Here is a 23,107-nt window from a genome sequence, read left to right as displayed (position 1 = left end):
GCGTACGCGCCACAACCGAACGTTGGGGGTCCAACGTTACCTCAAACGCGGCCTCCAACGTCCGCGATGCCAAGCTCAGAAGTTGGAGTTAAGAAATTTGAATCGACGCGAACGCATCAATGCCGCGTACGCGTGGATACAAAATAGCAATGGGAGCCCAAGAGCACAGTGCGCGTACGCGTGGATGAGTATTTTTGGCCTTTTGCATGGACGCGCAAGGCACGCACACGCGTGGGTTAATTAACATTGGCCCTCCAACATTGAATCAAATGCCAATGATAGCAAGCTTCCTGGTTTCGCTGGTTTATTCTACATGGCGTTTGAGTCAATGTTGACCCTCAAACGTTGACTCAAACTTGAAGCATCAGTATTCAAATTTTGCAAAGATCTCTTCTTAACACAAAAGAGAAACCAATTGGAACCATCCTCAACCCAATTCCATCAAGGCCAAAATCCCAATTAAAGGCTTGAAGATCAATGGAGGAGAGTGTATAAGTAGCTTAGAATTTAAGTTAGAGGGAGGCTTTTTCTTTTTTGGGACATTGGCTTTCTTTCGATTTCTTTTACTTTTAGCTCATTTTTAGTTTTCATTTTGTCTTTGAATTTGGGAATTGGGATCGAGATCTAGTTTTCTTTCTATTTGTTCTTTCTTCTACAACCTCTACTTTCTAAATTTTGGATTAAGATTGAAGGAATTCTGTTTCAATTCTTAAATCTGAAATTCATCTTTGTTCTTCTTCTGCAATTTCTTTTCTCTTTGATCAAGGGATGATTGAGATCCAGATCTGCTTCCTGAGCTCATTACTTTTCTTGGATCTTCAATTTCTCTTTTAGATTTTATAATTGAGCTAAGTTTCTTTCTGTTTTGTTTCTTCAAGAAATTTTCTATTTCTGTTTAAATCTGCTGCAACTTACTTCATCTTCTACCTCTCTGATTTATTGCTCTTTACATTTTCTTGTTAAATTTTGAATTCCAGCACCCAAATCCCTTTACTCTTCAAGCAATTTAAGTTCCTCAGCAATTTAGATTCAGTAATTTAGATTTCTTGCACTTTAAGCTTCAGCCATTTACATTTCTTGCACTTTAAGTTTCAGCTCTTTTACTTTCTTGCACTTTAAGTTTCATGTAATTTACTCTTCCGCACTTTACTCTTCTGTCAAATCCCCCTTTCCCTTTTATTTTCATGCAATTTAGCTTCTATTGATCACAATTCACTCAACTCATCAACTGTTTGCTTAACTAAACTAATCACCTAACTAAAATTGCTCAATCCATCAATCCATGTGGGATCGACCTCACTCATATGAGTAATTACTACTTGATGCGACCCGGTGTACTTGTCGGCGAGTTTTGTGTGGAATCATTTTTCCCTCATCAAGTTTTTGGCACCGTTGCCGGGGATTGATACAGATTGACAATGATTAAGTAAGGTGATAGTCTAGATTAAGCACTTTTTCTTTATTTTTGTTCATTTTCATTGTTTTTTAACAAGCACACTAACTGTTTGAAGTTTTGCTAACCTTAACCTCACTCTAACAGTAAAGTGAATTGCTCTTGTTTTCTAGTTCTGTGTGTGTTTCTTGTTGTTTTGTATGACAAAGTCAAGGAGAGAGACCCCTACCTTCTGTGAGACTGACGAAAGAATCCTTAGGAGATTAAGAAGAGAAGCCAGAGGAAAGGGGGTCATTGGTGAAGAAACTTCTGAAGAAGAGTACCAAGAAATGGATGAGAATCCAACAAATCCACCACTGGGAGTAGCCAACAACAATGGTCAACCTCAGAGAAGAGTCTTAGCCTCTTATACTTTCCTCAATCCACGACACTGTGGGAGTAGCATCCTTACTCCCAATGTCAATGCAAACAACTTTGAATTGAAGCCCCAGCTCATCACTTTGGTACAAAATAATTGTTCCTATAGAGGAAGCCCACTTGAAGATCCAAACTAACACTTATCCACTTTTCTGAGGATTTGTGACACAGTGAAAACCAATGGTGTGCATCCTGACATTTACAAGTTGTTGCTGTTTCCATTTTCCCTCAGAGACAAAGCTACTCAATGGTTGGAGACATTTTCAAGAGAAAGCATCAACAATTGAGAAGATCTAGTGAACAAGTTCTTATCCAAGTTCTATCCTCCCCAAAGGATTATCAGACTCAAAACAGAGGTCCAAACATTCACTCAGATGGATAGAGAGTCATTGTATGATGCATGGGAAAGATACAAAGCTTTAATCAGGAAGTGCCCACCAGATATGTTCAATGAATGGGATAAAATTCAAAACTTCTATGAAGGACAGACATTGAGAGCTCAAGAAGCACTTGACTACTCAGCAGGAGGGTCACTACAACTCATAAAAATAGCTTAGGAGGCTCAAAATCTCATTGACACTGTAACAAACAATCAATACTTCTATGGTCATCAGAGGCAACGTCAACCTACCTAAAGAAAGAGTGTATTGGAGCTTGAAGGAGTGGAAACTATTTTTGCTCAAAACAAGGTGATGCACCAACAAATCCAACAGTAAATGGATATGATGGCCAAGAGGATTGATGGCCTCCAAGTTGCAGCAGTGAATACAAGTCAACCATCACACACATGGGGACAAAATGAAGAAAACCAAGAGGATCAGCAGCAGGAACAAGTTTAATATGTGCACAACTAAGGTTTTGGATCAAATGATTTTCATGGAGATACTTATAACTCTTCCTGGAGGAACCATCCAAACCTGAGATGGGGAGACAACCAGAATCAAAATCAGCAGCCATGGCAAAGAAATTCAAACCAAAACAACTCAAGAAACACAAACCACCAAAGCCATGAGCAAACTAACCAAAACCAGTACAAAAAACCACAAAATAACTACCCCAATTCTAACTTCTATCCACCCAATAATCCATCAACTAACCAAAACACTTTTCACCAACACTCAACATCCCATAACCAACCACAACCACCTCAAGACTCCCAAAGAATCTCCAACTTGGAGATAATAATGGAAAGGATGATGAAGCATCAAGAGCTAACCAACAAGAACCATGAAGCCTCAATGAAAAATTTAGAGAGGCAAATTGGTCAATTATCCAAGCAAGCAGTGATTGAGAGACCAACAAGCTCACTCCCAAGTGATACCATTCCAAATCCCAAAGAAGAATGCAAAGCTATTCAATTAAGGAGTGGAAGAACCTTGGTAAAGGACGAAAAAGCCAACAAGAAGCCTATGGACAATGACAAGACCATCAGCAAGAAAGATGAAGCCAGCAACAAGGAAGAAGACAAGCATGACCAAGAGAAGCTTAAAGAGAAAGATGAGTAGCCACAAAATTCAAGGAAAGGGAAGCAAGTAGTGGAGGAACCATCTCAAGGACAGAAGTAGGCAGTGAAGGCTTTCACACCTCCTTTGCCATATCCTCAAAGGTTCAACAAGGAGATTAAGGATCAACACTTCCCCAAATTCCTTGAAGTCTTTAAGAAGTTGGATATTAATATCCCCTTGGCTAACACAACTAGAAAATGGATTAATAAAGACAGATTTATAGACAGATTTACTCTTTATTACAGACGGATTTTTGGTTACCGACGAAATTACCGACGGATTTTGTCCCTCTGTAAAAGTCCCGTTGGAAATTATTTACCGACGGATTTTTTTTCCGTCGGAAAATTACAGACGGATTTTTACCAGTTACCGACAGATTTTTCCTCTGTAATTTTTCTATCCATTTTCCAAAGGCGACGAACTTTCCGACGGATTTTCCGTCTGTAATTACAGGCGGATTTTCCGTCTGTAATTACAGACGAATTTTCCGACAGATTTTCCGTCTGTAATTACAGACGAATTTTTCGTCTGTAATTTGAACTTTGAAAAATTATCTTACACTCTAATTACAGACAGAAAATCCGTCTGTAAATCCATCAGTAAGATAAAATAAATTTTTTTATTTTTCTAATTACAAAATAAACTTATTTTCATACAAAATAAATATAAATTTAATAAATACCAATTTTTATTAATGGTAGAAATAGAAAAACACACCAGTGAGTACAAAACGTTTTCTTTATAATAAGAAGCAATTATTTCTATGCAATAATACAATCTAAATACATTAGATGACAAATAACTACTAGTGGACTCATCAAGATTTAATATCCTAATTTATGGATAGCTTCCTTCTTTCTTGAGCTTCTTAGTGATGATGGCAATATACTTGCTTCTTGAGATTCTTGGTCCATCAAAATTATTCGCTGCTTCCCACTTTCTGAGCAGAGGATGTCTACCTTACTATATCCGATCTACACTCAGACAACAAATAAGGCAATTATTTCAACTTGACTAGCATTGAAGAGTGGGTAAATTTGTTAGTATTCTTAAAAGGGTGGAAATAAATTAACCAGGATAATCTAATTACAGCCATGCTATAGAAAAAATCTTATTTTGAGCATGATACCTTCAACTCTGCTATCTCTTGTTCTCGTTTTGCAAATGTTACAATGAACGCAGCTTCCTTTTTCTTTGCCTTTAAAAACTGATAACAATAGATATATGTCAATGGTAATGATAATTGATAATTAATCAATGGATACTGAACTTCATCAACAGAAAAAAAAGGGCAGATTATATTCTAAACCTGCTCTCTTAAAGACTCTTCTGAGGATTTCAGGGCCTGAAGATAATCAAGCAACATTTTGGGCTCTGGAAAGAACAAAGGTTAACTAATAGTTCACAGATAAATTTATAACAAAAAGCAATTGTGTACAAAGAACTAAAACTTGAACAATTAAAATGCAGATGTATATCACAATTAACATGCCAAAGACAAGGAATAAACTAACCAGGAGTGGCACCAGCAGGTACACAAGGCTCATTTTGAATTGAAGAATGCCAACTTTGAATCTCAGATTTAGCAGCCTCAAGTTCATTCTGGAAAATTCACTGATCAAGTCAATAGTTATAAATGAAGCCTTGTCATTGATAACCAATCATGAATTCATCTCTTAAATTACATGAAATGTAACTAAAGTCCACTTTTAACATGACAACATACAGTAAATAAATAAAATAGTAAAAAAAACAGAATAATAAATATTTAGACAATAATGTGTGCACAAGAAAGATAATGGTAGCAGAAGGGGCAAATTCCAATAATGGAAGAAAACGTACTTGGCACGTTGCAAGTGTATCCTTACAGTTCTGAAGGCTGTCAATAACAAGATTCAAAAGAATGAAAGGAAAAAGAAGGGTTAGGCACAAACTAATGTTGTTAATAGTAACTATACTTAAAGAAATTGTTAAAATAGCAATATGAAGTTGGATAAGCTCTAAAATAACTGCAGTTTATTGAGTTATTCCATGCACCACGCATCTGAAACAAACTTTTTTCTTTATATATATAGAAAAAGGGAAAAAGGGAAGAAGTCTCATTAGACATTCAAGCCAGTAGCAACTAAGTTGTTTCACTCATTATGACATGACGAGTTGCCCCCTGCTCATTCTAACTAACAGCAAATAATTTGAAGTTTTCTGTATCTATCTATAAATGCATACTTGTGAAAAGTTTTAGCTTAGGTCTCTCCACTTCTACTAGGGTTACATAAATAATATGGAAAAGATAGACCTACCTCCAGAAGCTGTTTGTTTTGAGGCAAATTCTTTATGCCATCTACCAAGATGTCTCTAGCAGCATCCATGTTGTTTGTACTCTTGAAACCAAGAAAGGAACATGGAAGTAACAGGATTGGTTAACTACACCTCAGATCAGCATGCAAAATGAGAAGGATCAATATTTACTCTGTTTATGATTATGATATGTTAGCTGCAACAAATTTTCAGGCACTTCATACAGAAAACCTTGTAGCTACTAATTGCTAGTAGTAACTATAGCCTAAAAACTTCATTTACGGCTTTTATAGAATGATGCTTAGCCTTTTAGAATGAAAATTCAACAAAAAATGATAAATATGCCACGTACCATATATACTAATGGAAAGTTGTTATAGTCCAAAAACTCCAATATTTTACTTGTTGTGAAAGCTCCATCTGCATAATCAGCAAGTTTTGCATTCTTGACTTACATCAGACTATTTGGTAAACAAGATAAGAAAGGAAGGAAGAAAAAATGTTTTACAAAAGAAGTGTGTGATGTTGGTCCACCAGATTTTAACTCATTGAACATAAGGATTGAAACAATTGCCGACTCACCATATGCAGTGTATATTTCAGGTTCATTATCCAACTTTGCAGGTCTCATGAATTCGTCATATTCATGTCCCTGATATATTTGCACACAAAAATTAGCATAGCCCAGAAAAGTGGAAACACTAACAATGAGTTTTCCAAGTGTTTCTTACCTCAAATTTGCCAAACCGACCAATAACAAATGTATGATACTTTGTCAGAAATTCCTCTGCCTCTTTTTTCGAATTTATCCTAATAACAGACGAACCAGTCTTTTTCCTTGCCCATATCACTATATCATCCCTGAAATCAACAGTCCCAATTTTAATTGACATGGCCACTAGATAAAAATGTTTAAATAGTTCCACCAATATAATTGACATGACCAATTCTCAAGTTATCTGTGCACTGTGAACAACATTTTAGGTAAATGTGCATCTATTCCATTCAGCTAACATCAGTATATCACTATATTCAAGTTATAAACAAGCTTCTAAATAGCATAAAGAATTAGAAACACTAGCAAACATAGCAAAATAATAACAAAATCATAATGACAAGTTCAGGTGTATAGATGGTTCATTGAAATCACTTGCCTTGACACCAGAGAATTCAATGTAGTTAGCTTCACTTATGAAACTTCTACTTCACTTATGGTAAATAAACAGGAACATAAAGAAAATAATATATTCTGAAGAAATTTAGATTGTTAAAAATCATTGATTTCCAAACAGAAAGAATCTTACCATTAGCATGTTTATTGAATTTAAGAAGTGCCTCCCTATGAACGGGATCAGACCTCTCGCCAATGCAGAGTAAAGAATGCGAAGATTCCCATTCAGCCTCTGCACCTGATGTGCTACAGGCATTGACAACATCATCAAAACAGATTATTCCAAAGCACAATCCAGAAAGAATAATTTGCAAGAATCGGAGCATGGGTTGATTTTTTCATAATCTCCAGCCGAAGATAGAAATAGTGGTATTGTGTAGCTTTCTCATTGTACTGTTGTTTTAGAACTCAAGTTAACATACATTATTTACAAACATTTTCATAGGACTTTCACAGCACTTATTTACTTCTATTCCCAAGTAGGAAAAATTACAAAACAAAAGCATTATACACCCTACATCATTTCAAACAACTACAACCTTACCTGCAATAGTAAGCTTCTCCACAACCGCCCAGGAAGAGGAATTTTATCTTTGGAAGTGCCAGAACCACATTGATGAGTTCCCTGATCCTCATCTTCAGATGATGAATCCATCTCATGGAAGTTTTTTGACAAGCTCGAAGAGCTTCCGACATCACATCCATGACTCAGAATCCCTTAATCCCTGGAGGTAAAGCCTCCTTCCAATTTGAAGCTCTATGGAACCAATAAAACGAAAGCAGAAGCTATATACAAAACAATCAATCTGCAAAGTAGTTCATACACACAAAAGAACAAATGAGAAAAAAGAATAAGTCCTAATAAACCTAAACAAGCAAGACCAAGATAAATACAGAAGTAAATTAAGAAAAGCAAAAACCTTGTTGAAAGAGTGTACGGATGGAATAGAAGAATTGTAGCTAACAGAGCTCGATAGGGTTACGGATGTACCAGATCAGGTGGTCCACCACAGGACCGTGCTCCTCATCAACGAAGAAATCATCACGCGTATTATCCTGTGTTCGAAGATTCAACGGTGGCGATAAGGATCTTCTCCTCCTTCTGAAGATCCTCGCGAAGATTGCATAGCAAATAACAACGAAGAAAGCAGCTCCGATAACGGAGAGAGCAAGGACAAAGTAGGGCGAGAACGCGTGGCTTTTTCCATGGTCTGATGTATCGTCTATGGGGAGAGGAAGAATCGGTGGCGATGGCGGTGGCGGTGGCGGTGGCGGTGGCGGTGGCGGTGGTTGGGAATAATAGTACTATTGGGGGTTGGTGATGCAGATTTTGAGGCAATCATCATAGTTTGAAGAACAATTCTGCTCCACATGGCAGAGGGACTCAGATTTCTGGCAAGAGTTTTCTGCAATGGTGAAACACCATTTCTGAGAGAAATTGTGGTTAGTTAGGGTTCTAGGGTGTGAAAGAAGAGAGAGAAAGAGAGAAGGAAGGAAGAAAAAGAAGAAATATGGTTTTGTGTGTGTGAAAGGAGTTCGATAGGCTTGGGATGAAATTAGGTTTAAATTAAAATTTTCCGACGGAAAATTTTAAATTACAGACGGATTTTCTGTCTGTAATAATTTAATAAAATGCAGGATTTTGTCTATTTAATTACAGACGGAAAATCCGTCTGTAACCATTTTCCACGAAAAAAAATTAATTTTACCGATGAAATTATCGACGGATTTTGTTTTTCGTCTGTAATTTATGCTAATTCATTTTTTTGTTTTTCGACAAAAAATCCCTCTGAAATTCCGTCTGTATTTCCGTGGGATAAAATCCGTCAGAAATATCCGTCTGTAATAACTAATTTTCTAGTAGTGTGAAGCATTAGAGCAGATGCCTCTATATGCAAAATTCTTGAAAGAACTTATCAATAAGAAGAGAAGCTGGCATGAGAAAGAAACAGTACTTCTCACTGAAGAATGCAGTGCTGTAATTCAAAGGGGCATTCCACCAAAGCTTAAGGATCCAGGGAGTTTTGTAGTTTCATGCACCATAGGCAATATGACATTAGAGAAAGCCCTCTACGATCTTGGTGCTAGTTTTAACTTAATGCCCCTCTCAATGATGAGAAAGCTTGCCATAGAAGAAATCAAACCTACCAGGATGTCATTGGTGATGGCTGATAGATCAATCAAGACATCCAATGGAGTTATGGAAAATCTATTAGTGAAGGTTGCAGAGTTTATCTTCCCTGCAGACTTTGTGATCCTGGACACAGAAGAGGAAGGAAACAACTCAATTATCTTAGGAAGACCATTTCTAGCTACAGCAAGAGCTATCATCGATGTAGAAAAGGGGAAAATGATCTTCAGGGTGCACAATGAGCAAATGGTCTTTAATATTTTCAAATCAATGCAATATCTCTCTGAGCAAGATAACTATATGAGAGTGGATATGATAGAAGGTTTGGTAGAAGAAATGTTGGAAGCCAATTATCAAGAACAACGGGAAGAAGAAAGGGAAAGAGTTCAAGAGGCAATGGAAGAACAAGTAGCTGAAATCTCCATAGAGGAAAAGGTGGAACAAGACAAGACAAAAGAGATGCCAAAACAAGAATTGAAGCCTCTACCTACTCATCTCAAATATGCGTTTCTTGGAGGAGAGAAAATCTTGCCAGTAATCATCAATTCTTCCTTAAGCATAGAAGAAGAAACAAAGCTAGTTGAAATATTGAAAGCTCACAAAACAGCTTTAGGATGGACAATTGATGATATCAAAGGCATTAGCCCAGCCATCTGCATGCACAAAATTTTGCTAGAAGAAGATTCAAGTCCTGTAGTATAGCCTCAAAGAAGACTCAACCCAACCATAAAGGAGGTAGTACAAAAGGAAGTGATGAAGCTGTAGAATGCTGGAATCATATACCTAATCTCTGATAGCTCTTGGGTGAGTCCGGTACAAGTGGTGCCAAAGATGGGAGGAATGATTGTGATCTCCAATGAGAAAAATGAATTAATTCCTACAAGGACAGTGACTGGTTGGAGGATGTGCATAGACTATAGAAGACTGAATGAGGCCACAAGAAAAGATCATTTTCTCTTCCCTTCATTGATCAGATGTTGGAAAGATTGGCAGACCATGCTTATTATTGCTTCCTGGACGGGTATTCCGGGTATAATCAGATAGTGGTGGACCCCCAAGGACCAAGAAAAGACTTTTTTCACATGTCCATTTAGAGTTTTTGCCTATAGAAGGATGCCTTTTGAGCTATGTAATGCCCCAGCTACCTTTCAAAGATGTATGCTCTCCATCATCTCAGATATGGTTGAGAAATTTTTAGAAGTCTTCATGGATGACTTCTCTGTTTTTTGTAACTCTTTTGAAAACTGCCTACAATATTTAACTCTTGTATTGAAATGATGCCAAGAAACAAATTTAGTTTTAAATTGGGAAAAATGTCATTTCATGGTACCAAAAGGTCTTGTTCTTGGGTATAAAGTTTCAAGCAAGGGAATAGAAGTTGATAGAGCTAAGATAGAAGTCATTGAAAAGCTCCCTGTACCTGTCAATGTAAAAGCAGTAAGAAGTTTTCTGGGGCATGCTGGGTTTTATAGAAGATTTATTAAGGATTTTTCAAAAATAGCCAAACCATTGAGCAATTTGCTAGTGGTTGAAAATCCTTTCATTTTTTATGACAACTGCAAGCATGCCTTTGAAACTTTGAAAAGAAAACTCACTGTAGCACCAATCATCACACCTCCAGAATGGGGACTCCCCTTTGAGCTTATGTGTGATGCAAGTGATGTTGCAATTGGTGCTGTATTGGGACAAAAGAAAGACAAGTTGCATCATGTCATATACTATGCCAGTAAGGTGCTCAATGAGGCACAAAAGAATTACACAACCACAGAGAAAGAGCTACTGGCTATTGTATATACATTTGATAAATTTAGACAATACTTGATTGGTTCAAAAGTTATAGTGTATACTGATCATTCTGCTCTCAAGTACCTTATGTCTAAACAGGATGCAAAGCCCAAACTCATCAGATGGGTGCTGCTACTACAAGAATTTGACATTGAAGTGCGAGATAGGAAGGGGAGCGAGAATCAGGTAGCAGATCATTTGTCAAGAGTTCCATAAGAGGCTAATCAGGAAATATCCCAACCAGTGAGTGAAAAATTCTCAGATGAACACCTCTTCCAAGTTTAGCAAGCACCTTGGTTTGCTGACATAGCAAACTACATGGTGAGAAGGAAGATACCTCAAGAATTTTCCAAGCAACAAGTGAAAAAGCTACTCAATGAAGCAAGGAAGTTTTTGTGGGACAAACCTTTCTTATTCAAGAGATGCTCTGATGGAATGATTAGGAGATGTGTCCCTGAAAATGAAATGAGAGATATATTGTGGCATTGTCATCGTTCAGCCTATGGTGGACACTTTGGACAAGAAAGAACAGATGCTAAAATACTGTAAAGTGAATTTTATTGGCCAACCATCTTCAAGGATGCCAGAGTTTGTTCACTAATGTAATGAATGCCAAAGAGCTGGAGGATTGACAAGAAGGAATGAGATGCCTCAGAACTACATCCTAGAAGTGGAGCTATTTGATATTTGGGGAATTGATTTCATGGGCCCTTTTTTCCTCCTTCATATTCTTTCAAATACATACTTGTAGCAGTGGAGTATGTCTCAAAGTAGGTGGAAGCTATAGCCACAACCACATGTGATGCACAAATTGTCCTTCAATTCCTAAAGAAGCACATATTCACTAGGTATGGAGTACCTAAGGGTCTTGTCAGTGATGGTGGTGGCCATTTCTGCAACAAACAGATGGAGAAACTACTTCACGAATATGGAGTGATGCATAAAGTAGCCACACCATATCACCCACAGACCAATGGCCAAGAAGAGCTTGCAAATAGGGAGTTAAAGAGGATTTTGGAGAAGACTGTGGGAGCCTCTAGAAAAGATTGGGCCAGAAAGCTAGAAGATGCACTCTGGGCGTATAGAACAACATTTAAAACCCCTATAGGAAGGTCTCCATTTCAGCTTATCTATGGAAAATCATGCCACCTCCCTATGGAATTAGAACACAAAGCTTATTGGGCCACTAAGCTCCTCAATTTTGATCCTTAAGCAGCAGGAGAAAAAAGGTTGTTGCAACTCAATGAGCTAGACGAATTCAGACTGGAAGCTTATGAGAGTGCAAAGATATACAAGGAGAGAGCTAAAAAGTGGCATGACAAGAAAATTTTGAAAAGAAAGTTCAAACCAGGACAGCAAGTACTTTTATATAACTCCAGGCTCAAAGTTTTCCCTGGCAAGCTCAAATCTAAATGGACTGGTCCCTACTTGGTGACAAAGGTTCTCCCTTATGGAAGCCTTGAATTGCTAGATGAAGCAACAAAAAGCCATTTCATAGCAAACGGTCACAGGACAAAGCATTACTTGGGAGGCCAATGGGACAAAGAAAAGGAGGTTTAGCACCTGAGCTGAGCAAGAATGAAGGATATCAAGCTAGTGATAATAAAAGAGTGCTTGTTGGGAGGCAACCCAACTAGAGGTAGTTTTCTTTTCCTAGTTATTTCAATAAAGAGTTAAGTAGATTCTCTGTATTGCAAGGAGCTAAGTTTGGTGTTGCAGACCAAAACAATCCAGGGTGAATGCATAATTCTAAGTTTGGTGTTCCACCAAAGATTTCATTTAAATCACATTGCAACCCTTCAATGACAAGTCACTGACTCCAAACAATCAGAGAAATTACTTAACATGTGTTTAGTTCTTAGTTTATAGTTTGTTTTTCTAGTTCATAGTTGTTTTCTTAATAAAAGCATATGAGGTTTTCTGCATGTATTCAATCTGTTGTATTAGGCAAGGAATTAAGTTTGGTGTTCACACACCAAATTAAGTTCAGAAAATCACAAGCATACATGCATTCTAACTGTTTTTCAAGTGCTTGGGGAACAAGCAACTTCCATTAACTTTGCAGGAATTCAATCACTCTCTTGGAAGGGCTACACATCATCAGCTGAGAGCAAGAAGAAGAAGCCACCAAGAGGTTGTATTGTCACTTAATTCCATCAGTGTTGAAATACTCTAAATTGGAAGTTTGAATGTGCCCATCTTAATAGTAACTGTTAGTTTAGTGGTTTTGCATCCTGTTATGTTTAATTTTGCAATAAGTATGCTAGCCTAGGTGTGTGTGCTTTCATTTTCACTTGATTAAATGCTTGTCTTGTCCTTCGAGTCTTTTCAATTTCAATAAAAGAAATGTTTGAACATGAATTGGATTAGTTCCTTTTTAGCAAAGCAACATCATAGCAAGTGGTGGCATAAATGTTTGATTGCGTGGTAGCTCACTCATAATGAATAAAAGAATAGATTGTTCTCTTTCTAAGTGAAAATTAGCTTACTGTCTATGAATCTTAGCAAATAAAAGTCCTTGGTAGAAAGAAAAACAAACAAAAAGAAAGAAAAAGAAGAGCCAAAAGTAGCAGCAAAAACAAAAGGGGTAATGAATAAGGCTAGACACCAATGACTTGAACCTTAGGACATATGCCTGTGGTGTCTTTGTACCAGGATCTGCTTGGATGATTAGGTTCAATGGAGTGCTTTAACACTTGGCAACTTGGGTTAACTAACTTGGGATTATCAACCGAAAGTCCATTATCAAGAGCAACCTAGTTGCAAGACATTTAGTAACCCAAAGAGGTGCTGGGCATCAATGCTCTAAGAAAAAATGTGAGCCACTATAGTGAATAATGTGTTGAGTACAAATAAATTGAGAAACTGCTACACACATAACACTAAGCTAAAGCTTACAGGAAAAGAAAATGAAGAAAAGTAATTACCAAGGATAGGTAAATAATAAGAGGTCATAGTAGTATGTTAATTGATGCTTGAAGGAGACATTTTATGCCTAGAGATCAATAAGAAGTGAGTTGTTGCATTGTCTGCATAAAACCCCATCAACTAGGAAATAATGCTTTGCTGATATGAATGCTCCCTTCTATTTCATTCTTTCTTCTTAATAAATTCAGTACTTGCTCAGGGACAAGCAAGATTTAAGTTTGGTGTTGTGATGCCAGGGCATTTTAGGCTAGTTTTACTAGCCTTTTTCTTTGTTTTTTTGATAGGTTTTATGTATTTTCTTGAGTCATAAGTAAGCTAATTGGGTAGAAATTCATGTATGCCTATATTAATTCAACCATGAGTAATTTGATGCAATTTCATGAGGATTTATGCTATGATTACTTGTATGCTAAGAATGATAAGAATTCTCATGATTTTAGCAAAGCTTTGATGCATGCATTGGTTGATGATAGGTGAAGGAAAGCATGAAGGAAGGTTGAAGAATGAGCATGTAAAGATGGAGAACAAGTAACGTTGGTGGCCAAGTTGGACCACCAACGTTGACTCAAACTTGGAAAAGAAACAAACACTCCTTTGTAACTAATGCTGAAGCTCACGTTTGAGGTAGCGTTAGGGGTCCAACGTTAATCCCAACGTGGTAAGAAGGATTTCAATTCTGGAGCTGCATGCAATTTGAGTGGCGCGTATGCGTCTATGACGCGTACGCATAAAAAAGCAAATTTTGGCATCCATGCGGAAGCGTGCAGCACGCGTACGCGTACACGCCACAACCGAACGTTGGGGGTCCAACGTTACCTCAAACGTGGCCTCCAACATCCGCGATGCCAAGCTCAGAAGTTGGAGTTGAGAAATTTGAATCGACGCAAACGCGTCAATGCCGCGTACGCGCAGATACAAAAATAGCAATGGGCTCCCAATGACAGCAAGCTTCCTGGTTTTGTTGGTTTATTCTACATGGCGTTTGAGTCAACGTTGACCCTCAAACGTTGACTCAAACTTGAAGCATCAGTATTCAAATTTTGCAAAGATCTCTTCTCAACACAAAAGGACAACCAATTGGAACCATCCTCAACCCAATTCTATCAAGGCCAAAAGCCCAATTCAAGGCTTGAAGATCAATGGAGGAGAGTGTATAAGTAGCTTAGAATTTAAATTAGAGGGAGGCTTTTTCTTTTTTTGGGACCTTGGCTTTCTTTCGATTTCTTTTACTTTTAGCTCATTTTTAGTTTTCATTTTGTCTTTGAATTTGGGAATTGGGATCGAGATCTAGTTTTCTTTCTGTTTGTTCTTTCTTCTGCAACCTCTACTTTCTAAATTTTAGATTAAGATTAAAGGAATTCGGTTTCAATTCATAAATTTGAAATTCATCTTTGTGCTTCTTTTGCAATTTCTTTTCTCTTTAATCAAGGGAGGATTGAGATCCAGATTTGCATCCTGAGCTCATTGCTTTTCTTGGATCTTCAATTTCTCTTTTAGATTTTATAATTGAGCTAAGTTTCTCTCTGTTTTGTTTCTTCAAGAAAATTTCCGTTTCTGTTTAAATATGCTGCAATTTACTTCATCTTCTACCTCTCTGATTTATTGCTCTTTACATTTTCTTGTTAAATTTTGAATCCCAGCACCCAAATCCCTTTACTCTTCAAGCAATTTAAGTTCCTCAGCAATTTAGATTTAGTAATTTGGATTTTTTGCACTTTAAGCTTCAGCCATTTACATTTCTTGCACTTTAAGTTTCAGCTTTTTTACTTTCTTGCACTTTAAGTTTCATGTAATTTACTTTTCCGCACTTTACTTTTCTATCAATCCCCCCTTTCCCTTTTATTTTCATGCAATTTAGCTTCTGTTGATCACAATGCACTCAACTCATCAACTGTTTGCTTAACTAAACTAATCACCTAACTAAAATTGCTCAATCCATCAATCCTTGTGGGATCGACCTCACTAATGTGAGTAATTACTACTTGATGCAACCCAGTACACTTGCTGGCGAGTTTTGTGTAGAATCGTTTTTCCCTCATCACGTACGCACGGGTAGTCGTTCGTATGCACACATGCTAATTTCTTCTTGTGCGCACGCACACATGGCTGTGTGTACTTTTCCTTGTTTTCTTCATGTTTTCTCCCTTGTACTTGCTTTCTTCCACCTTTGCCTAGCCAATCTTGCCTAAATGATCTGAAATCACTCACGAAACATATCATGGCATCGAATGGCATTAAAGTGTGATTAAATTGCTCAATTTAAGCACAAAAATGCATGTTTCACATTTAGGATCAAATTAGGGATCAAACACAAAAGTATGCTATTTTGGTGCTTAAATGTAAGTTTATGTGATAAAATCCTTCCAAATTGAGTCAAAATATATCATCAAATATGGATTCATCAATTTTTCCACACTTAAACAATAGCATGTCCTCATGCTAAACTAACAAGGAGAGAGATCAAAAGGGGTAATCAACTTATTAAATGCAACTATCTATATGCATGCAAGTATGTATATACTATCTATATATCTATCTATCTATAGTATTCTATGAAATTGGTGAAAACAAACAATCAACTTTCCAAGTAAGAGTATCGACAAATAGGGCTAAGCAAAGAAATAATTCAATGCAACCAAAATCTAGAGAATTGATTCAACTCATCAAACTGAAGCAACTTGCAAGAATTCTTGATAAGAAGTGTGGAAACATAGGGTTGAGTAATTGAACCCTCACTAGGTGTGTATACATTCTCAACGCTCGGTGTTTAGGGTTTAATCACTCAAGTTTCCTCCTAATCATGCTTTCAAGGATTTTCTTTTCATCTAACAATCAACAAACATGTGATGCACGAATGCAAGTATCGTGAGGTCTTTAGAAGGTTGTAATGGGGTAGGGGTAAGGGTAAGATGAATATATAGCTAAGTGGACTAAAAGATTGAATCTTTGATTAGCTGAAGTATCACTCAACCTATATCAATCAAATCACAAAAATACATTCTAACCACTCATTACTTCTTTTCACACACATTCATGCCTTAGTTTCTATTCAAAACACATATGCAATTCTTATTCATTCATTTCTTTTTTTTCTTTGGGGCAACTTTTGTTCCCTCTTATCATTTTTTTTTCATTTTATTTTTTTCTTTTGTTTTTTTTTCTAGGACAAATGCATATGGTTAAAGCAAATTGATACATGAATGTGCACCCATTTTTTCCAAATTTTCAATGAAGTACCCTAATTAAACATTTTCATTCACTACCAATATTTTTCAAAATTCCTCCCACACTTAAAAACAATGGGGTAAATAAGGCTCAAAAGGGGTTAACAATGGTAGATGCAAGGGTAGGTCCATATGGGTGAGTGAGTTTAATACAAAAATGGCCTCAATCATGCTCAATGCATTCAAACATCAACTATTGAAAATAAAGAATCAAGCAAAACCAATATCACAATCATAGAAGGAGAATAGCACACAACGAACAAAAATTATGGTTAGAATGTGTAACCACTCATTAAGGCTCAACAACTTACAAGGTTGTTTTGTTATATCTCTCTTCTATGTTCCATAAAAATCATTCAAGCAAGTTTTAAAAATAATTTTCCAAATCAATTCAACAGAATGCCCTTGAAATAAAATTCTTAGAAGTTTTGTTGTTTTTCACCAAAATTATTTCCTATATGTATGTATGTTGTGATGGAAGCAATTTTTTTCAAAATTTTATATTTTTTTCCTAATTTTCAACAACCAAAAACTAACATGAACAATTAGGACAAAATTGACTAGGCACTATGCTATTCACAACATCCAATCACAACTTCTATCCATAAAATATATCATGCAAAAGATGCAAAATGCAATAAATATAAACTATGAATAGTCTAAGATATATGTACTAGAAGAAAATGCAATGCAACAATAAAAAACACTACAGATATCTACAAGAACATAATAAAAGATAACAAAAATAAAGTGCAAAGTGTTCGAAAAAGAAAGTTTACTTCCCAAAAATGACGAATCCTCCGCCACACTTAAGCGTTGCACGGTCCTCCGTGCTCAAACACAATCCGGGGGACTGAAGCTCTAAAATACTCCACCTTCAGTTGGCGGGTGCAGGGGCTTGAGTTGTGTGGAATTTGCCAAGTTCAACGCATTCTTGGCATCTTCATCCTCAGTGTCCTCCTCTTTTGCCGGCTCCTTGCCTTTATGTCTCATCCTCAAAAAGAATGAATAAAGTATAATTAAGAATCAACGGGCAAGTAACACAAAAAGGTAAAGGAGGGAGCAAATACATTGTACGCTTGGATAAAAAGAAAACAAACAAGCATTTAATTGAGGAAGTTTGTATAGTGGTGTGGTTTGATAAAAAAGATGACCCATGTGTGTATTCCCATTATGCTCGTGGTTAGAATACACACAACGGCCGATTAAAATAGCATCCACACAATCAAAAAGTGAGCATGCGTTCCTCAATTAAATGGCCTAAGTTGCAAGTAAGAGATGAACATCAATTAAAGACAAGAAAACTTAGGCAACTACCACAATAGTGAATTGAGTTTAGGAATTATTGGATATTGAAGTTGTGCAAGTGAAAGAGAAAAATTGATATAAAATAGCACAACAAACAATAACCAATGCATTGATGAAGAGAAACTACCTATTCATTATTAAGAATAATGCAATAATCACATGGGAAGGTGCTTGCTACAAAAAGTGATAAGTCTTGATAAGAATCAAGTCAAGTCAACTCAAACAAATGCAAAGCATTATCAAGAAGCAAATACCTTGTGATGTGATTATATTGACTTAAAAACCATGATGAACAAGCAATTCCATTCAATTCACTAAATTCAATATGCACTTGTTAAAAATTGCACCAAATAAGAGCCAAAAAGTCAATTTCTAAATCAATTTGGTGCTAGTAACTCAAGACAATGAACAAGTACATTATTGAAATTCCAATCCCAAAATAACATCATAATCATTCAAAAGTGCACAATTCTTAATTAGAATACCAAACAAAGATATAGTCTAATACATATGGTCGCGACAATACATGCATTAAACAAAAAGTTCATTCAGGCATTATATCAAACACATGGAGTGTAGTGCACATATTCAACAATTTCAAGCAAAAACTCAAGCATTAACAACCCACAAATAAAAAATTTTGAACACTTGCAATTCAACAAACAAACAATTAAGTAAAACTCAAGCTAGATTACTAAAATTAAATAAAGAAAACAAAAATTAAACAAGCAAGTGAACAAAACAAAGAAGAATAAAACAAGAAAATTAAAAAGTTAAAGGATGGAAAAGAAAAAGATAGGTAACAGTGGCACTTATGTTAGCCACTGCGAGGCTCACGGTAACGGAGCTTCGCTAGAGAAGAGAAGAAAGAGAGAAGAAAAAGAAAGAAGGAAGAAGAAAGAAGAAGAAAGAAGAGAGAGAGAGGCGAAACAGGGCATGCTTTCTGATTGACGCCCAGATCGCAACCTGTGCGTACGCACAGGGGTGTGTGCATACGCACCCTAGCAAAAATTTGGGGCCGTTCATACGTACAGACTGTGCAAGCGCTGCTGGCAGAGAAGGTGCTACTGAGTGTGCACGCGCACAGCTGTGCGTGCATGCACGAACATTCACTCTTTTTTTTAAGGCAAAATGACCATGTGTGCGTACGGAGAAGGATTCGTGCGTATGCATAGAATGAAAATGTGGTAGGGTGTGAGCGCATAGAGTATGCGAGCGCTGCGAATAGAACACATGCAAACAAGTGTGTGTACGCACGATGTTGTGCGCACGCACAGATGGGGAAAAACAGGGAAAGTGTGTGTACACACAACGCTGTGCGCACACACAGATCTCTATTTCTGCAACATTTTTAATGCCTCTAAGGCACTAACCATGATATCAATCAAAGGTTTTCAACCGCAAAATATATCATTCTTCAAAAACACATGATCAAACATAAAATACAACTAAAATTAAACCTAGAATCTAATCAAACTAAGCAAGCAAAGAGACAAAATTCAATAACCAAAAACTAAAAGAAAGAAGAGTTGGAAGGATGTTACCATGATGGGGCGTCTCTCACCTAGCACTTTGGTTTATAGTCCTCAAGTTGGACTTTTGAGTGAAGCTTGTGTCATGGTGGCTTATGCTTCCACTCATCCTTGAGTCGCCACCCATGTTTGCTCTTTATTAGGCCTCCGGGGTCCTAAACAAAGTACATCAAACTCTCAAGGAACTTCAAGTAAACAATTGGGATCCAAAACTGTTGGTTGTAGAGTTGTATGCCCGGATCCCACACTTTGGTTTCTCTATCATCCTCTTGTTACTTCTTGATCTTGCACTCAGGTGAAAAATCTCCCAAACCACCTTTGAAGCACCCAAATGAACCTTGGAATCCTCCTAATTGAATCTTGCACCACTTATACCTTGAACTCCTTTGGCAACCAACATCCAATCTTTCACCATTTAACACTCCAATAAGCACCTTTAGTTGATAATCCGTTTCCAAGAGAGCATATTGGTATGGGCTTTTGAAGCTCATTGAAGATATTGTCATCCATTAACATTGCCCTTGAATTGGAGTCACCCTATTGGACTCTTGCATGAATGCTTCTACTTCTTGGGTGATCACCTCTTCCTCACCACTCTTTATAAGCTCTTCCCTTTCTCTCTCAAACCCAAGAGAGAAGGGTTCCTCAAAATCATTGAGGGAATTGACCAAGGTGGACAAAAAATAATTGATGATAGAATCTACTTCTTGATCAAAATCCTTCAATTCTCCATTTACCTCTTCCGGCTCACTAACTCTACCTTCCTCCTCTTTTTGCAATTCTTGTCCTATCTCTTCTTATTTCCCTTGAGACTCCATGCTCTCCTCCTCACTACACTCCTTCATTGCTACTCCACATTCCTCAAGGGGAATGTCTTGATTGCTTGAGTGTAGCATGGTCAAGCAGTTCACCGCTTCGGCTATGGTGGCCATGAACTCCCCTTCTTCCTTCAGAATTCTTCTTGCTCTTGGAGAAAGGCTTGAAGGTCTTGATGGTCTTGGGCCAAGGGTTGCAAAACTTCACATTTAGGTAGAAGAGAAGGTTCAAAGGTTGGGAGAAAGGTTGTATATGTGGGAGGTAGTTCATGTGGGTGGGGATATTGAGGTGGTGTATAAGGGGGTGATGGTTCATATGGTTGGTAACAAGATGTATAGACATTTTGATTCCATGGAAGTGTATGGTATGGTGCTTGAAGGTTTGGTGGTTGAGGATTGTGTATGGGGTATCTTTCACATCCTTGGGTTTGATATTCACATAGGGGAGGGTTTGGGGGAGGATATGGCTCGTTGTAGTATGGGAAAGATTGTTCTTCCTTCCATCGCTTCTCCCACTCCTTGATGCAATCCTAATTTGAATTCATCATAAACTACAAAATACTCAAGGGTGATATCTCATAGAGAAAGCAAGAAATAAAAGCAAGAGACATCAACAAACAAGAAAAATAAACACCCAAATAATAACAAAGACAACCAAACAATAAAAAAGCAAGCTATTTACACTATCAACATATTTACAACAACCTAAGATATAACACCAATTACATCCCCGGAAACAGGGCCAAATTTGACGATGGCCCAAATTTGCATGGGTTTGGATTTTCACACTAAAAATAGAATTTATCCGTTGCAAGTATAGTCCAAACCCAACAATTGAACATCAATCAAATGTTAGCACAATCCAAAACAAATACAAACCGAGAGTCTTTCAACCTCGGCTCGTTCTCCCTAGGAATGCAATTGAAGTGTCACACCTTCGGTTGTGGAGACAAAAGGGGTTTTTGAAATCAAGAAATGAAAGATTAAAAGAACTTAAGAAATAAAAGAACTAAGGAATGATCAAAATTGATATTAATGCAAGAAAAAAAGGAGATAAGATCAAAACTAGTGAAAATTCTATAAATGCATAAAAAAGCCTTGACTTGGTAAATGAGAATCCAAGAAATCCTATCATGGTCATAACCATAACTATGGTAATTATGATGAGTACATCTCGCCTAGTTAACCCCTAACATCGAGGAGTAGGTCAAGCAAGCATAATTGACCTTAATCCATAAGTCCTAGCTAACTTACAAAACTAGTTGGTAAAAAGCTAGCGTCAATGGAAAAAAGAGTCAACTAACTACCCAAGAATTACCATTAAATATCGGACATTATGACTCTAGTATCCTAGGAACTCAAATCCCCATCCAAGGTGTGAAAATCTACTCAAAATTACCAAGTGGCATTTTTACAAACATTTGGTGAGCATAAAACCAGAACATGAGAAATTGCAAGGGAAACACGGAAACTATAACCAACTATTCACAAAACCAACAATAAACAAGCAATCAAGCAAAAAGGAAGCATAAAAAGCATTAAATTCATCAATCAAAACTTCAAGAACTTAAAATTGCAAAGATTAACAAAGCACTTAAACTAAGAGGAAATGAAAATAAAGACAATGTAATTAAAAAGGAAATTAAGAGTAATTACAATTAAGGAAGTAAAATCAAAAATCAAAGCTTGCTATAAAATGATACAATGGAGATGGAAATGAAACCCTAAGAGAGAATTCTACTCTACACTACTCCTACTCCTAATTAACTATGCTAAAAATTTGTCTATAGCCTAATGCCTTCATATGTGTTGATATTCCCTTCATATAGCACTTCAATTCAGCCTTCAAGCCTTCCAAAATGGGCCAAAAGCCCTCAGAAATCGCGTAGCACGTGTTTCATTAATGAAATCACGTGCAGGGTCTTATGCGTACGCACAGATGTGTACGTACGCACACTTGGCTGAATGTTCTTCCGTGCGTATGCACGGGTAGTTGTGCGTACGCACATGCTAATTTCTTCTTTTGCGCACGCACGCTTGCTTGTGCACACGCACACATGGCTGTGTGTGCTTTTCATTGTTTTTTTCATGTTTTCTCCCTTGTACATGCTTGCTTCTACTTTTGCCTAGCCAATCTTGCCTAAATGACCTGAAATCACTCACAAAACATATCACGGCATTGAATGGCATAAAAGTGTGATTAAATTGCTCAATTTAAGCATAAAATGCATGTTTTCACATTTAAGATCAAATTATGGATCAAACACAAAAGTATGCTATTTGGGTGCTTAAATGTGAGTTTATGTGATAAAACTCATCCAAATTGAGTCAAAATATATCATCAAATATGGATTCATCACCTACCTTTTACTACTTCATGATCGCACTAAAAGTTTGGGTGTCACCTAACTCTACTTTTTTAATTTCATACTATCTTTATTTAATATTGAGTCTTCGCAAATACGAACCAAAACTTTAATTAAGAAAACACAAAAGATATATATATATATATATATATATATATATATATATATATATATATATATATATACATAGACTTAGTCAAAGATCCTTAACTACAAGTCCTACCCCTCTAAAAA

The 23,107-nt window shown here is 36.8% G+C and overlaps 1 long non-coding RNA gene across 1 annotated transcript; it reads right to left on the bottom strand.

Annotated features, from left to right (window-relative positions):
• Positions 1 to 4,616: 4,616 nt before the first annotated feature.
• LOC112704105 (uncharacterized) lies at positions 4,617 to 5,205 on the bottom strand. The gene is made up of 3 exons (XR_003154779.3): positions 5,158 to 5,205; positions 4,830 to 4,917; positions 4,617 to 4,689 (listed from the first exon to the last, which is right to left on the bottom strand). It is a non-coding gene; the product is annotated as an uncharacterized lncRNA (long non-coding RNA).
• Between the last annotated feature and the right edge of the window lie 17,902 nt (positions 5,206 to 23,107).

Source organism: Arachis hypogaea, chromosome 7, assembly GCF_003086295.3.
Source record: "Arachis hypogaea cultivar Tifrunner chromosome 7, arahy.Tifrunner.gnm2.J5K5, whole genome shotgun sequence".
NCBI lineage: Eukaryota > Viridiplantae > Streptophyta > Magnoliopsida > Fabales > Fabaceae > Arachis > Arachis hypogaea.
This window is presented reverse-complemented; position numbering and strand designations above follow the sequence as displayed.